Raw genomic sequence first — 14,401 nt, 5'->3', positions numbered from 1 at the left:
GGAGCCGATGGAGTTTTGCCCGAAAACCACCAACCGACCCAACAACACTTGCATATATTTCATATGTTTTGTTTTACAAGCTTACATGAGTCGAGCCTAGCCGGCTCAAACACCCCATGTTCAGCCTTGTTCATGATAACAATATGGATCCACAAAAACCGGGATTGGATCTCATCACAGATGGATCTCAACAACAACATGTTGACAACCTAAATGAAGCAGTCGATAATCCAAATGAACAACAATTATACATTACGGTGGTAGTTATTCCACAAATCAAATAACCAAAACTCCTAAAATTGAAGAGTTTGTTAAGAACAAGAGCCATGCTGAGAATGTAACATGAATCTCTATTATAAGGAAACCTCTTTCTCTAATAAATAGTTGAATAAGAGAGGAGAGAATATATAGTGGGCATAGGTTTAATAACCAAACCACTTTAAAAGAGTTTGCCTGTGTGTGATTGCTTCAAAATAATCTTCGGTGCTCGTTTATAGTATCAAAGCTTTGTTTAAGATCCAACGATCATCATCTTTCAATGGAGTCGTAAGGTAACCCTATACTGTTGATTTTTTTTTGCTCCTTCGAATCTGCAACATTTTCTTTGGACTAAGCTATCGTCAGAGAACTACCTACTCTGAGAGTTGCAACTCACTCCCCTCCTGCGTAGCTTGAATTTACTCGAGTTTGTTGATAGATCAACACCCTGTCCTACACGATTTTTGCCTGCTGAACTAGGCAAAGACGCTGCTGAAAATTCTGCCTTTTAGAAATGAATGTGCCAATATCAACTACTTCTCAATTGGTTATTGACCTTATTATCAGATATGGTTTACAACCAAGTCATTGAAGTTGCCTCGTCCCATGAGCTATGGACCACCCTCAAATGCATGTTTTATGCATTTTTTCGGTCTGGTATTCAGCAATTGCGAGCTCAGTAGAGTCTACTTTCACAAGGTGAAGACACTAGCTCATCACTTGGTCATGGCATCTAAACCTGTACCACATGATGACTTTTGTATGTTCATCCTGGTCGGTCTTCCTGCTAACAACTATGGTGCATTTTACACTGTTTTAAACACCTGAGGTGAGTCTCTGTCTGTTGATAATCTTTTGAGCATGCTCCCGGTACCCCGACTCTAGCGTTATCCATCAAATCACAACGAACCTCAACAACTTAGCACTTAAATCTGAATATCAAGGTAGTGATTTTGTTCGAGTGATGCAAAGCCAAAAAATTTAAAGCATACTTGAAAAAAAGTTAGATTTAAGATGCATTCACTCAATAAATTATGAAAATATGGATTAAAATGCAAAACTCCATAAAATCTAAAGCATACAGGAGAAAATAAATTAGATTTAACATGAATTCACTAAGAAAATTGTAAAGTTATAGATTAATATGCAAACTTTTAAAATTTAAAACATACTTGAAAAAAATAAGATTTAGGGCAAAACTCTTAAAATCTAAAGCATATATGAGAAAAAAAATTAGATTTAGCATGCATTCACTAAGAAAATTGCAAAAATATGAACTAATATGAAACTCTTAAAATTTAAAGCATATTTAAAAAAACCAGCTTTAGGATGTATTCACTCAATAAATTATAAAAATATGAATTAAAATATAAAACCCTTAAGAAATAAGACATACATGAGAAAAAAAATCAGATTTAGCATGCATTCACTAAAGAATTTGCGAAAATATGGATTATAAATCAAACCCCTAAAATTTAAAGAATACTTAAAAAAAATATCAAATTTATCATGCATTCACTGAATAAATTATAAAAATATAAATTAAAATATAAAATATCTAAAATAAAAAATATATATGAGAAAATAAATCATATTTAGCAAGCATTCACTAAGAAAATTGAAAAAATATAAATTATAAACAAAGCTCCTAAAAATTAAATCATATTTAAACGCCAAAAATTAGATTTAGCATGCATTCAGTCAATAAATTATAAAAATATGAATTAAAATACAAACTCTCTAAAATCTAAAGTATACATAAGAAAAAAATTAGATTTAGCATGATTTCACTAAATATATTATAAAAATATATATTAGAATACAAAACTTCTAAAATCTAAAGCATACTTGAAACCAAAAATTTGATTTAGTATGCATTCACTCAATAAATTATAAAATTATGAATTATAATAAAAAAACCTAACATCTAAAGCATACTAAAAAAAATTAGATTTAACATGCATTCACTTAATAAATTATAAACTCATAAAATCACGATAAAAAATCAGATTTAACATGCATCCACTCAATAAACTATAAAAATATGAATTATAATCCAAAACTCCTAAAATATAAAATACATATAACAAAAAAATATATTTAGCATGTATTCACTGAATAAATTATAAAATTAGTAATTAAAATATAAAACCCATAAAATCTAAATCATATATAAGAAAAAATCAAATTTAGCATGGATTCACACAATAAATACAAAATTATAGCTTATAATAAAAAACCTCTAAAATATAAAGCATACATAAAAAAATAAGATATTATGCATTTACTCAATAAATTATAAAATTAGCAATTAAAATACAAAATCTCTAAAATCTAAATCATATATGAGAAAACAAATTGGTTTTAACATGCATTCACTCAATAAATTATAAAATTATGAATTATAATTCAAAACTCTTAAAATCTAAAGCATATATAAATTTTTTTTTATTTTAACATACCTTGGATGAGGACGCTAGAGAGAATGCTACCGAGAGTGAAGGATGACAGAGAGGATGCCATCGAGAGCGAAGGACACCGGTGTGGTCGAACAAAGTACCAGAGAGAGGCCGACTGGTGAACAGAGGGAGAGAGAAAGGGAACAGACAGAGACAGAGGAGGATGCTTATTGTGGTGGGAACCAGTGGTATTCGATGAACACAGACAGAAAGAGAGGGAGAGAGAGAGAGCAGAGATTTTTTTTTTAGAGAGAGCCCACAAAAAAGTAAAAGGGCATTTTTTTTAAATCATAGTCTTTTTTAATGGCATACTTTTTTTCTGTGTAAAAAAAAAATTTTTTTTACTGGCACACTTCTATTGTGAGCTAGAAAAAATCTAATATTGGCCCACTTTTATTGTGTGCCTAAAAAATCTAATATTTAAAAATATACTTTTATTAAAACAATATTAAAAAAGTATTATAGAACATTAAATATATTAAAATAACATTTGTATGTGTCGGTGTATGAATTAATATGTTTGCACATATCTGCTCGTGTCATCAAGAACACACGACCAAAATGGCGCATCCCTATGACATAGTCCTAGCGTCAGGAGATGGCGAAATAGAGTGCTCGTGGCATTTTCATGTTAACATATGGATGAATCATATCATTTGCCATATCGCAAGCTCCTCTTTGGTTTCCAACTGATGCCAAAATGGATAATACTAAAATGAAATGTTCACTAGGGGGTTGCGTAATTAAGAGTGTTAAGATGAAGATGCTAGAGTGTGTCTGCAGCTTTTACACAGTTGGGGGCACGTAAGATAGGTTGGCCATAGTCACTGTGGTGGTCACCTGTGTGACCAGTGGGGTGGTTGTGAGGGTGTTGAACTGAAGGCACCAGATCGAACTCCACTAGCGCACGAGTGTGTATAGTTTTCAATGGTGGGCCACATAAGGCAGGATGGTCTTGGGGTCCCACTCAGGGTTTTCTTCACTTTGGCAAGGATTCATCATCGCAAAAAAAAAAAAAAAAGATAGGGTAACCATGCATGGCTCCACCTGATGTTTATCTTGCAAGCACGGCAAAGCAAGGATTGTAAAGTAGGGTGGGCACAAATACAAAGTAAAAGTAAGTTAAAAAAAAAAACTACAGCAAAACCCTATTCTCTACAAAACATCATAAATTATTCATTTATGCTATTTGATAAAAAACCAAATATTCTAACCAAAATCAAATTACATAATATTTATGGATTCATGCTAATTAGATGAAAAAAATACCAAAAACCTTAAAACTATAAACTAAATATTTATAGCATTTTTAAAAAACACTAATATTATAACCAAAATCACATCTCAAAATATTCATATATTCATGCATGATGACTATTGAAAAAACACAGAAGACCCTTTAAACCATAACCAAATGTTTATACCATTTAAAAAAAGCCAAGACCCTAATCACTACAAACATTATAAATTATGTATTTATGATTAATTAATAAAAAAAACCTTTAATATTCTAATCAAAATCAAATCACACAAAATTCATGGATTTATGCCTAATAGTAATTAAACACACACACATTAAAACCATAAATATAAATTCTTACATCATTCTAGAAAACCAAATAAAAACCTTAAATCCTAACAAACTTCACATTATAGATATGATAATTACCCCCTTGGGGGATTTTTCTAGATTAGGGTGGGCATGCCACCCTACCCACTATGCATTTCCATTCTTGCTTGTAAGGGTTGTGTCCATTGAGTGACTGGGTTCTCGACAAGGGTTTCTTGTCATATATATATATATATATATATATATATATATATAATGCATTTTGGACCTTGGTGGCCCCGTAAAATAAGGTGAGATGGCGAAATAGATGAAAAAAAATAGTTTTTTTTTATCGCACAAATATGCCGTTTCCCCCCTTTTTTCCTGAATTTTTGGGGGTCAAACCTCGTTGCACCAAACACGGTAAGCTGCCCCCTTTTCTACCGTCAATCTGGAAAGTGGAGTGTGGGAGTTCAGAAGCTCTACATCAAGTCAGGGCGATGGAGTTAGTGTTGCCTCGGGATCCAGAACCACCTTGGATCCAGCACCGTATTATATATCAATTTGTAACCTTTCGTGATACCAAAGTTATCTGATGCGCCCTCTACAGTTGAATGCATTAAATATGTTGTGACTACATGATTCTAAGTCAATGGACTAGACTCCACTTTAGTGTCCTTCTCCTACATGATCTTGGATCCAACACCATATTATATTCACCATTAACAGCATTGGTGACACCAAAAATCTTGAAAATGCACTCCTACCAGTAAACACCTTAAAGTCAAATTTGGGATTGAATGATTGTCGTTTTGTGGTGTTTAGATCGTCGAATTATGGAATTAGAACTACAAATCCTTGACTGATTTTGGATCCTTCAGGGTTGATTATATGCATACGGATTCAAATTGAATCTCAGGGATCCCATAATGATCGTGTCCAGTCTGTCTCTAGGTCCAGTGGTAAAAGGAAAAAACAGCAACATTGTCAAGTTTATGGGGTCTAGACAACAGAGCAGGACTGCAAACGGATCAGATATCCTATCTGAATCCAATATGTTTTTTCCGGATATAGATCTTTTAAGTACGATCTGAATTTATACTCGGATCAGATTAGGATCTGTTCAATCAGATTACTTTTGGATTCAGACCAGCATTTTAAGTCCGATCTTGAATTGATCAAATTCAAAATCTGACCCGATTACATTTTTATATGTAAATAGCCTGTTTTTGTTTTAATTTTTCAGATCCAGTATTACCACATGTATTTCCGTTTCAGATTCAACCTTACCTCATTAGATCTTGTTCAGATCCGGATCTATTATTTACATTTTGGATTCTGATTCGCACATATCATGATCCAACCCGATTCATATTGGTTGATCAAGATTTGATTTCCGTGTCCCTCACGCCACAGGTTTATTTGTCCTCAGAGTCAGAGGGATACTATTTTTTCAGGATTTGGCAGCTGCCACTTTTCCAAATGCATAAACTCTTCTCAACTACCAGTTCCCAAACAGAGGTTTATTCGGCCCAAAACTTGAGGGCAACCTGTTATACTCAGGTGCTGCATTTTTTTTATGTCGAAGAACCCTTACCAAGAAGGAAGCAGATCAGGTCATGCTGAACATGAGCGTTTTTGGTCATGCCGACATCGTGGCCCCGTCTGTTTGCATTTTGGATGAATGCCACGTGGTTTTGTCGACTTTTCAGCTTTTTAAAATAGCCACAATGTCGGCATGAGAAAAAATGCTCATGTTCAGCGTGACCTGATCTGCTTCCCACCAAGAACTAGGCCACTTAATAGACCCGCCCCCAGCAAGGCAAATCCTGGGTGGGGCCCACGATCACCCCCTGCCTTATGCCGCCCATCTTCGAAAACCACAGACATACCCGTGCACCATTGGGGTTTAATCCGGCACCTTCATCTCAAGGCCTTCACATCCACTCCCTGGTAACGCGGCATTGCCAAGTTTTTAACAGTAACAGCCTACTCATTTGTCCACCAACAAATGTGGGGACCTTCATCCTTTTTCTTCTCGTTCAACATCATGGACTCCACAATTCTAATACCTTTCCAAAATCTTTCTCTTTCTCATGAACTGCTTCAAGAATCATAATTATATTTATTATTTTCCTCGTATTGCTAGCCATAAATGGGCCACCGGTAGGGATGGCAGTTGATCGGGGCGGGGGCGGGGGACAAGGTCTCCACCCCCGCCCTGTTTCAAAATCCGAACCTCCATCCCCGCACGGGGATGGATTTTAACCTCCAGCCCGCCTCCATCCTCGTTTCATATCCTCCATCCCCGGTCCAAACAGGAGCAAAGCAGGGCGGGGCAAGGCGGGGATTGAGACAGAGACGGGGCGGGATGGGGGAAAACCGTAAGTCCATCCCCACACTGGGATAGATTTTAACCTTCATCCCCACCTCCATCCCCGGTCCAAACGAGGCGAGGCGGGGCGGGGCCCCCGGTATCCCCCGGTCCACTGCCATCCCTAGCCACAGGCTTCGACTTATGCAAGGGGATAATGCTCGCAAGAATCAAACCTTGACTGCCTGTCTGACAGCAGACACCCGTTCCAACTACGCTAACCCCTCGGGTCTACCAACTTTGGTCACAAAATGTTGAAAAAGAAAAGGAGAAGTATCATAAAGCTTGAAGCATCCAACTATTACGGCAATGAAGTGGGGGAGGGGAGGGTGCTTGGTCTATATATACTTCCTCAATGTCTATGCTTTGAACGTGCTCACACGCCACTTTTGGTGAAGGAAATAAAATACAAGAATTTTTGTGCAAGATAAATCCATTTTCATGAGCCAAGTACATACAGCTTTGATGGAAATAATAAATTAACAAGAAAATAAGCATATTAAGGTGGGTGCCCATGATCTCAAACCTAGTTGTCATATCATAGAAATTTGAAACCTTCTAATCCATTTTTTTTCTGCTAAGCTAAGACAAAACCCAGTTGTTAACCCACCCACAATAACACCGGTAAAGCCCTCGAGGTCCTCCACAACCCCAAGAGGTGCCGGGTAGGGATGCAAATGGTTAGGATCCGGAACAGCTAAATACATGAAAATTCAGATGGAAATAAGATTCAAAACAGCCAAAAATTGCAAAACCACCATCCTGAATCCGACCTGCTTGCATCCCGAGGCCCCATGAAAACTAGGAATGCAGCCTTCTAATCCATGTTTTACAGTCTTGAAACGTTTATTATTCTGTTCAGTCTTGATCTATAACGGTTCTTGAGGCTTAAATAGATCTGAACACCAAAAGCTAGATATAGCCCTTGGGATATATTCTATATGGTCTGTTTATTATTTCGGTTGGCTTCACCCCTACCCCTTTTTTTAGATCCACATTTTTTGCAAAATTAAGACCATATAGAATAACCTTTAACTGTCTTTTCGGGAGAAGGAAATAAAACCAATGTACTCATCCTGACTTTTCAATTGAGCAAGCATGAGTGCATGCACACATGCACACACACACACACGCAATCACACAGCACAATACCACTGAGATACACACAAAATTCCATATTGTCTTCACATTATATGCACACAGACACACACAACCTCCATGCTTGATTGAAAAATAAAATAGAAAAATATATCAAGACCGTAGAATTTCAATTTTAATATAGAGATCAGCCTGAATATTCGCATAGTAATATTAATCCAAGTGAACCCTACCAAATCAATGAACTTGGGGCTCGTTTGTTTCAGGAGAAAAGGACCCATTTTCATAGAAAAGTAGTGGATAATTTTCCTGTCACACGGGTGAAAACAAACATCCTTGACACCCATGACGTGGGCCCATGTTTTCGTAGGAGCAGCTGGTTTCCTACGAAAGCCAGCTCATACCTCCCTACCTTGGGAAGGTGTTTCTCACTGGGGGCGGTGGTGTCTCGAAAGTTGTGATTTTCATACAAGAAGACCTTTAAAACAAACGGGTCATTAGAATTTTCTTTAACACGCTTCTAAAGGGCCCCATTAATCATTCAAACTTTGGTCAAAGGGCTACAAGAGAAAAGCTCATTATTACAACAGAGAAAAAGTCCCACGGCTTACCTTGAACTTTAGGTAGGGATGCCAACTAATAGGGTTTTATCCGATATCAGACCCGAGTTCTATTCTGTTTAGTTGCATTTGGTAAGCCAAAACCATATCCGATATGATTTTGATTTTTTGTTACTAAATCTAACAAAAATCCAAATTTGACGGATATCCGAATTCGTTTATACAAAAAAAGTGGACCTGATATGGATTTTTCACCATCCGAATCCAAATCGGATTTAGGCGACATCTGAATGGCTGAATATTGGTATTGGCAACATGGGATCCGAATCCGAACCGTTTACGTCCCTAACTTTAGGATTTCAAACTGTGTACAAGTCAGAATACCATGCTTCCTTGAAAAAATCATGATGCAACTCTTTTATTTACATAAAATATGGGCACATAATAGTGTCAAAGGCCTAGGGCCACTAAGTGGAAAGGTGGTGGTGGAAGCTACATAACAAAGGGTGGCTATAAATTGGAGCATCCGCATTCATTATTTTATGTTAAAATAAAAACATGTACGTGTGCAACCATATATATAGCCACATGCACAATCAAAGAGAAAATTAATACATTATGTCATCCTTACTCCTTAGTAGATGTGCACATTACTATCAAGCAATCCACAAGAGCTTATGAGTCTAATGCAGTAAATAGAACGTTGGCTGGATCTAATTACTCTCGGATTGTGTCTGACTCTACTGTACCGGAACTTGGTGAATTGACCCACTTAGATGCCAAGTAAGTTCTTGATCTTGACTATGCAGTCAGATCCTGGTCAGTATCCAGACATTTGCAGAGGTTCCTGGCTACTGACAGGCATACAAGTCTAACTTAAAGTAGGGACGAGCTGAACAAACTGAACATGAGGTGTTCAATCTCACCTCATTTTTATGGCGAATCAAGCCGAGATGGAACTTTGATGAGCCAAGTTTGAGCTGGCTCATTTACAAGAAAAATACATTGTTTCAAAGCTGAAATTGTGGAGAATTTTGAACTCTAAACCTATTGAGCCAAGCTCAAGTTGACCTGTTTACAAAAAAAGAAAAAATACATCGTTTCAAAGTTGGAAACAGTAGAATTTGAACACTAAACCAATTTGCTTGCAAGCCAAGCACTTCAACTGTTTATTTTACACTGCATTATATGATATACGATGCATATAGAATATATTTTTTAGTACTTAATGAGCCTGTAAGAGCAGAGTCGAACTGGAGACCTGTTGTTCATGTTCCTCTTGCCGAGCTTATTTTGCGGTTTGAACGAGCTCTTTATGAGCTGAACCACAAGTGACTCATCGACTTACTGCTTCCATGTTTGGCTTTTAGTTTAAATCTATTTTCTAAGGATAATTCCACCACTTAAACTTATAGTTAGCACTTTATCATCATTAAGCATTTGCTTAAGTGGATGGTGTAGGTTCAACTATAAATTGTGGGTGCAGATCATAATGATATATTTATTCTCTGAGATTATGGGGCCATTTCTTTGAAGAGATGGCGCAAAAAAGGATAGCTTTAACTTTTGTTTTTAAAGGCAAGCTGGGGTTAGGCAGACCCTTACCAGTTAAACAACTATACCATTGAGTTTTGAACCTGCAACGTCCCAACACAAGGTGACGTGCACTAACTGCTACTACCAGACAAGCCGAGCCCTCGTTGGTGGGATAGCTTTAACTTTGTATGGATGGGTTGACAATAGGGATTCTTATTGTAGTGGTGATATCAGATATTCTATTTGGTGAACATATCCACGTAAGGGGCCAATGTAATTCTTGATAAGCCACATTCTAGGGTTGCGATATCACGTAGGAACTACTACTGTGAGTAAAATATTGAGTTTTAGGTCATAATCATGACTTAGATGAGTAGATTAAGCACCATGCATGGTGGATTAGATGATGAAAATGAGTCAGTGGAACGTTAGATAGACCTATAGAAGCTATTGGGATTAAAAAAATTGGAGCACTTTTTGCACAATTTGTTATAGGGCATCTTCACTGATTCTCTTGAAGAGTTTTATCTGAGTTCACTTCATCTGGCTCTGGGTCTCGTTCGAGACTGAAACCCCATGTTATGATAGTCTTAGAGTGACTATCTCTATGGACTCGTCAAGTAACGCAAAGTGATTCCGAGCATCAGAACTCGGGGAAGGAACTACTAGAGAAAGACTTTCCAATAGCCTAATTAAGTTTAAGGGCACGTTTGGAAGCAAGAAAATTTCTCACAGAGAAAAAGAAAATTTTGCCTATGAAAAGTTTTGTTATGATAACTTTTTTAAATGAAAAATGTTCACTTGTTTGTATAGCAAGAGAAAAACGGAATATAAAATGTGTGTGTGTGTGTGTGTGTGTGTGTGAGAGAGAGAGAGAGGCCTGAAAATGGTGAAAGATGAAGATGGAGGAAGCTCTTCTTGTGGCAGCCCATGGGATGAGGTGTGTTGTGGGTGAATGGTTGCCCTAATCAAAAAGAATTTTTGATAAAAAAAATTCCTCCACCCCTCCAGGTGGAGAACTTTTCTTATCAAAAATCACACTTTTTAGAAAAACTTCATTTAAAAAATTCTCACATTTGGAATGGTTGGAAGAGTTGCCATTTTTACTTGCATTTTTTCAACCATTTTCTCGCTTCCAAACATGCCCTAAAAGTGGATTAAAAAAGATTATCAAAATTTCTAATTTCTGATTCCATCTAACAAAAAAATGTTGTCACATTAGCAAGTTGGTGCAGTACTCGAAAATACTAAATGCTAAAGAAACAGGAATGACATAACTATGCCTTACATTTTACGGCCTAACTATGTCTTTTGTAAGGGACTTTGAAGATATTTTAAGTAAACTAACAGAAGAAGATTGGAGTATGATCTAATTTGTTTTACTAATCAATCAAAACTGGGGTATCTTACAAACTTACAAGAACTAGTAGGCATAGCTGCTCATTATGAAAACTTTTCTTGCCATCTTATGTATTCCATGTTAACCAAAATAACCATGCCTTGATTCTATTATTATCAATCCATTTAATTTCAGAGACTGGATTTCAAGATTAACTAATTTCCCTATAATAAATTTCCAATTATAATAATCTCAAATTAACTAATTTTCCTATAATAGATTTCCAATTGTAATAATCTCAATTTGAAATCAAGATAATTTCCAATAGGAAAGAGAAAGAAAAACCAAAGCAAAAGTTACTTTGTTAGCTAGAAGAGCACCTGACATAGGATAACAGCCCATAGAAATTTGAAAGTTAACATAGAGAAAATAAAGCCTTGAGAGCCCTAAATATCACTGATGTAACTTTACAAATTTCCTAAACATTGCTTAGCTGTATCATAACTCGCTGTGATATTATGAAACAAATTTTGCTGTCCTTACTGTTTCTGCTGCTGCTCTTATTATTATTATTATTGTTGTTGTTGCTGTTGTTGTTGTTGTTGTTGTTGTTGTTGTTGTTGTTGTTGTTGTTATAGCTACATAGAAACACAATACCGAGGCAGTAAGTGTTGACATGGGTTAAGTGCTTTAGAGCATTATGATGTTCTTTTCTTGACATTTGAGTAGTGGACCAATTTCTTTGAACGTTAATTGGTACGGCCTAATTTTATTGTCATACTATTTCAAGATCTCATACTGTTTTCTGCTTATTCCCAATAATAGGCATAAACTCTTAAAAAGATGCAGTCAACTTGGCAACAAAGGCAATTGTAAACTAAGAAGAAGAAATGCCTTTAGAAGGCAATGATCAGAATCAGATCTCTAATGTGAAAAAGCTGGTTCTCTTCAAAATCAAACACATCTTGGGGCATACCATAGAACTTCATAGCTTTCTTGGTCTCCATGTTTTATGCGAGGAATTCCATTCTTAAAATGTCATCAAGATAAGTCTATAGACTTGAAGAAGAAGCAAAGCAAACCTTATTATTTCCCGGATTTATAACAAGATTAATATGTCACATCAGCTGATGTGGTGCTATGCAAGTATGGTAGCACAACAATCAGAAATTTGAATGTTTATGACTGGACAGACTGACCTGCAGAATTGCATCATTTAAGTAAAATTTTCAACTTTACTGTAATTATTCATTTTGTTAGTCTTGATCTGTGCACCAAATTGGTAACTTGGATAGACACGGTTTGAGATATCAAAAACTTCACTTGGCCACTCCAACGACTCAACTGACCAAGGTCAGCCACAACACAGACCAGCCATAATAAATAACTACAGGTAAAACTGTTGGGTAGCTTATGCAGCAAATAACTCACATAACCTACTGTTTAGTCAAATAGGGGAAGTGCCAAAAGACCAAGTCATCACAACCAATAAGGTTTTCCTCATGAGAAAGATTTCTACAACTCACTCCAGATGGCACTAGTGTGTGTATGAGCAACTAAAGAGACGGCACCTGAGTAGATTTCCAAGAAAATTCATACCAGTCATTTCATGCTATGACAATCTGCATCAGTATCCAGTATAGCATGTCAAGCTATAACAACTAAACTCTCATATAACCTACAATCACATTATTATAAAATATATTTTGATAAAAAGAATTATCCATTAATTTAAAAATCAGTGGACAAAACCCCAAAGTCGAATGTGCCTCCGACAATGGATCTTACATCCCTTGAGATATTCAAGTCATTAATATGTTGAATGCCTCCTCCCAAAGCTCTGTTCGCTAGGCCTCTCTAACCCTCTATCTTAACTTAGATAATTCTTAAGATAATCTTTACCTTGATAAGCTTACAGTGAATTCTACCCTTGTATAGGTTTCCTCAAAACCTTATCTGAAGTAGCCTTCTAAAGAGATCCATCTTAACACATCTGAATTAGGCTTCTTGAGACTCTTCCAAATGGGACTAGAAGTCCATACTAAGCCTCTGCATAGGTAAATCTCTTATACGGTTAACAAAAGCTCTCTTCACTTTGAAGAATACATTTTAGTTCTCTGACTTGCGAACAATGGATTAATTTCTTGATGAGGGTTCTCATGCAAATAATCTTCAAACCTTTTCCTTAAACTTTGTAACTCCATAGTATTGAAAGAGGAACCAATGTTTACCAGCTGGGAGAATGAATTCTTCCAAATATTCACATTCCAATAGCTAGCATTTAGGGGCCATTTATTACACGCAACAAAGCGGAATGCATAATGCCACAAAAGAGGCATTATGGACAGAATGTTGTTGCGCAGGCCTACGAAAGAGCCTAACAATGTGCCATCGAATAAATCTGTTGCATCTCAGTTGCCATAGGACTCTTCCTAGTTATTTTGTTTCTTTTATTTTCATGATGTATTTTGGTTGTTGGGGTGATGTGAAACTATTTGACATGGGTGGTTGGTGGATACCGTTGATATGGGTTCATTGTAGATTTTATGACTTTTTGATGGACAACTACATGTCCAAACTATTCAGACATGGTGCTTTTGATCTAAAAATGCATTATGTTCTCATTTTATGGATATGATATGAATTACGTGTTTGATTATGTATTTGAACGAATTTATGAGCAGAGACCGGATTTGTGTTTGAATGTTAGAAGAAATTTATGAGCAAAGAATAAATTTATATTTTTGAATGAATTCATGAGCAGGTTATGAAGTTATATGTTTGAATGTTTGATGGGCAGGTTAAAATGTGTTTGAATGAATTTATGAATCTTGGAAGCAAGACCCCAAAGTTAGAATAGGTTCTATGAATACACATTTTACATGTGTGTATATAAAGGATACATGTTTGTGTTTGAATGTTTGATGGGCAGGTTAGAATGTGTTTGAATGAATTTATGAATGTTGGAAGCAAAAATGAGTTCTATGAATACAAATTTTGCATGTGTGCGTACAAAAGATATATGTTTGCGTTTGAATGTTTGATGGACATATTACTATGTGTTTGAATGGATTTATGTGCTTATGGATACATGTTTTAAATGCATGTATACAAAGGATATATCTTACATTTTTTTTAACAAATACACAAATTTTAAATGTATTTCGATGTTTGGATTCAATGTGATACCCATATCCAATGCTAAACTCCAACCCAAACTTGTCCAAA

The sequence above is a fragment of the Nuphar pumila genome, chromosome 2 (assembly GCF_984573655.1).
Source record: "Nuphar pumila chromosome 2, dmNupPumi1.hap1.1, whole genome shotgun sequence".
NCBI lineage: Eukaryota > Viridiplantae > Streptophyta > Magnoliopsida > Nymphaeales > Nymphaeaceae > Nuphar > Nuphar pumila.
This window is presented reverse-complemented; position numbering follows the sequence as displayed.